This window comes from Arachis duranensis, chromosome 10, assembly GCF_000817695.3.
Source record: "Arachis duranensis cultivar V14167 chromosome 10, aradu.V14167.gnm2.J7QH, whole genome shotgun sequence".
Taxonomy (NCBI): domain Eukaryota; kingdom Viridiplantae; phylum Streptophyta; class Magnoliopsida; order Fabales; family Fabaceae; genus Arachis; species Arachis duranensis.
The window spans coordinates 30,151,266-30,155,837 of NC_029781.3; positions in this window are offsets into that span (position 1 = coordinate 30,151,266).

The following is a 4,572-nucleotide window of genomic DNA, read 5'->3' on the forward strand; positions in this document are numbered from 1 at the left end:
GTATTCCTTCCATTTTTGCAAACTTCCTTTCCAATCTCCAATTCATTCATGCCCTATAAAGCCTGAAACACTTAACACACAGATCACGGCATCGAATGGGATAAAGGAGAATTAAAATACCTAATTAAAGGTCTCTAGGAAGTAAGTTTTCAATCATGTAATAATTTTAGGAAGGAAATATAAATGCATGCTAATTATATGAATAAGTAGGTAAAGATCATGATAAAACCACACAATTAAATACATTATAAACCATAAAATAGTGGTTTATCACTGCCCCCAAATGGTGCCCCAGGATTTTTAGTGTAAGTCCTGGGGACTCCTTTTGTTGCTTGTAATGCACTGGGTTGTGTAGTCGAGTTGTTTTGCTGCTGTCCGAGATGTGTTTTAGTAATCCGATATTCTTTTCTTTATTGTAGGACTAGTTGGTCTTATGGCTTCTCGCAAGAATATTGTTGAGACGTCTTCCTAAGTCCCTGAGGGCATGGCCGATTGGGTGGATTCCATGGTTCTTCTATGTCTCTCAGTGGTGGATTCCGACTTCTATAGAGAGCTACAAAAACACCATAGGGTTTGTGGTAGTGGTGCCCAGGAAGGGAATTACGAGCTGGTAGCACCTGATTCCAATGGGAGAGTTTGTTTTCCTACTTCAGTTGAGGGGGAGCATCCCTATTTTTATGCTTATGAATACTTCTTTAGTCTGTTGGACATTACTTTTCCTTTTTCCGCTTTTGAGACCGACTTGTTGTGGTCTTGTAACATTGCTCCATCCCAGCTTCATCCCAATTCGTGGGGTTTTATAAAAAAATTTTAGCTGCTGTGTCAAGAGTTAGGCATCAAGCCTTCTCTAACTCTTTTCCTCTATTTGTTTGTTTCGGCCAAGCCTAGGGCCTCTTCAAAAAAGAAAGCTTCTTGGGTTTCCTTTAGATCTGCTCAAGGGCACAAAGTCTTTGCCATGTATGATGAGTCCTTTAAGGACTTTAAAAACTATTTCTTTAAAGTTTAAGCTGTTGAGGGGGTTCGCCCCTTTTTTCTTGAGGAAAATGATGAACCTGCTTTTCCTCTTGAGTGGCAAAAGAATGTCATGGTGTCTCGGTATACTTGGGAGAGGTTGGACGGGATCGAATAGGCCTTTGTGAGTGTATTAGAGGATATTTGCGGGGAGCCTTCGCATTTGGATACTAAGAAATTTCTGTGGGACCCATCTTTGGTCCGAAAAGTGTTGGGTATTGACTGACGTGTTATTTTATTCTATTTTACCCATGTGATCTATGACTTTTAGTTGTTGATTCTGTCTTTTCTGTTTTTCAGAAATGTCGAAAAACAACGACTCCATGAAGGCTTTCAAAAAAGCCAGGAAGGCAGCCGCTGCACAAAACATCTCGGTCAAGGCGGCTGGGGAGGGATCTTCTCAAACCATCATAAAACTGCCCGTGCCGAGTTCCCCCAGGCCGAGGAGGGTGATCCCTACTCGTCGGGTTTGCCTGGCAGATCCTCCACAAACTTTTACTGCTGCTTCTGGTGATCCTTCCTCGAAAAAGCAAAAAACATCTGAGCCCTTTAACCTGGATGCCCCTAATTTTGATGCTGTCGAGTTTGTCGACCAGCAAATTGCCCCTTACGGTGCGCTTTCCATGGATGATGTGTCCCTTCTTCAGCACTTAGATTTCATCACCAGAAATAGTGTGAAGATGGCACATATGGGTGCGGCTATTTTCCAAACTGCTCAGGGTATCCTGATTCATGCTACGAAATCCTTCATGGAAGAGGCTAAATCGGAGTTTGATCGGATCAAGGGTCTGAAGGAGGAGTTGGAGGTGAAGTTGGCGAAGGTAGAAAAGGAATTGGAGGGTGAGAAGGCTAGCTCTATCGCCTTGGCGGCTTCCTTGAAGTCGGCTGAGGACATGGCATTGAAGCACAAGGATAGCTATGTCTCAGCTTATAGGGAGTTGGTGCATCTCTGAGATGACTTGGAAACTACTCGGGTTGATTATGCTAAGCTCCAGGGTCATCTTGTAGGTAGCGTGACTGCCGCCTATGAGAACTTGAGGTAGTAGGTCCGGATTATTGCCCCTGATGCCGATTTGACCCTCTTTAGTCTTGATAATGTAGTAAAAAATGGCAAGATTGTCCCGGATGATCCTGATGATAATGTTGAGCCTCTTCCTGCGCCTTCTCTTAAAGCTTTTGCTATGCTGGTCACTTCAGCCCCCTCGACCGTAGTTGAGTCAGATCCTGATTGTCAGATCTTTAGTCGAGGCAACGGGACAGTAGATGCAGTGCCTCTCCAGACTCATCCTCCTTCACCTCATGTTGATGCCGCTAATGAGGGACTTCCGACTTCTCTTTAATTATCCTTGGTATATTTTGGTGTAGCCCGGCCTGTGGGCTTTTGAACTTTTTATTTTGTAAAGCATGCTTCTGACTTTGGTACTTCTTTAGTTGCTTTGCTTAGCAACTTTATTTTCGTTAAACAAAGTAGTCTCCGAACTCTTGGGCTTGACTCTGATGGCTTCTTAAGTGCATTCATTACTGTGACTTGTGTTTGGATTGGACTTTTTTTTTTGCTTTATGTTTGTATCCCGACTTCTGTTAAGGCTGAATCCACCTTGTATGTTGGTCTTCTTTCTTTGTCCCGAAGTTATCTTTAGCAATCCATTTTGGTTGGACCCTTTGTGAGGTCTCTATTAGGATTTGCTTTTTAAGGTTTTCGGGTGGCCATTTTTATCATGTCGAGCTCTTTACGAGTTATTTCTTGGACCTTGTTCAAGTCTCTTTCAGGGATTACTTTATAACTCTTTGTTGTTTATGCCAACTTCGTCATGTCGGGTTCCTCTGAGTTATTTCTGTAGCTTTATCTTTCCGGGCCGACTTTGTCACGTCGGACCCTGTCGAGTTACTTGATAATCCTCTTTTTTGGACCTTGTTTTAGGTCTCTTTCAGGGATTATCTTTTGTAACTTTATCTTTCTGGGCCGACTTTGTCACGTCGGGCCCTATCGAGTTACTTGATAACCCTCTTTTTTGGACCTTGTTTTAGGTCTCTTTCAGGGATTATCTTTTGTAACTTTATCTTTTTGGGCCGACTTTGTCACGTCGGGCCCTGTCAAGTTACTTGATAATCCTCTTTTTTGGACCTTGTTTTAGGTCTCTTTCAGTGATTATCTTTTGTAACTTTATCTTTCTGGGCCGACTTTGTCACGTCGGGCCCTGTCGAGTTACTTGATAATCCTCTTTTTTGGACCTTATTTTAGGTCTCTTTCAGGGATTATCTTTTGTAACTTTTTGTAGGAGTCCGACTTCGCCATGTCGGGCTCTTCGAAGTTATAGTAATCCTCTTTTATAGGGATGGCCAGACATCTTCCAAGGGCTTTACTTATAACTTGGGTTGTTGTGGCTGGTCTGACTTTTTGTGCCGGCCAATCTTTAAGTTATTTTATAGCAATTCATTTTATTAGGTCCTCGTCAAGTCCCTTCTATGGATCACTTTCTATAACTTCTTGCATTATTCTGTTTTCATCTTTGCCAATTTTGTAGAATTTGGGTTTTTAGCCCTCGTTTTTATCGTGATCGCGCAGTGAATTCGATTTTCACTTTTTTTGTCGATCTGTAGCTTTACAATCGGGTGATAAATGTTTTCAGAATAATACGACTTGAGCATTTGTAGAGAATCTGAACAAATTTTATTAAAAGAAAATGCAAATATGCTTGAGGAGTTAATTTCCTAAGTCGGGTGATTTGTAGGTCTTAGCGGGGCACCTCGTTAAAAAACCTTTTTTTAGGAAAAAGAGTGTGCCTTGTCCAAGATCTTTTATCATCCCTAGCTATAGTACCTTCTTAGGTTGCAGGCGGGCCATGATCTAGGAAGCTCTCGCCCGTCGAGTTCGGAAAGCATGTAGTAACCCTTTCCTAGTAACCCTTTGCAGTGTTGTTTTTCTTTTGGTTTGACATTTTATTATTCTGTTTACTTTAGTTATTTCCTTATTTTTAATGCTTCCACTTATTTTGCTCCTTAACTGTTTTTGTTAATATATCACCAAGAGATCTTTATTCATGACATATTCTTGGCTTGGTGATTGTATTCAACAAATAACAGTTTCTTTTGTTTAGTCTTAGTTCAAATAAATTGACATATGGTTGCATTCTAAGTTTGGTGTTGCAATGCAACAAAATTTGGTTCCAATGCTTACTAGATACTTGTATTAATTTCAAGTGAAAGTGTCACACTAAGTTTGGTGTGCCACTTATTTTTTTATGCAATGTATCATGCACACCCTCTTATGTTTTCAATCAAAATGTCTTTGTCTCTTGTGCCTTGATTGTTATCTTTAATTTTGCTTGCTTCAAACACATGTACTGCTAACATTTCATTGTGTAAGACATTCATGATCCATCTTAGCCCCATAGCCATTGTTCTAATTGTTGCTTGAGGATGAACAAGCATTCTGAGTTTGGTATGGGAAGGAGGAAAATGGGAGGAAAATGACAACAATAGAGAAGATGAACTACAAGGTTGTAAAGTTCCTTTTCCTCTCATTTGTTTCCAACACTTAAATTGCATGATTGTCTTCAT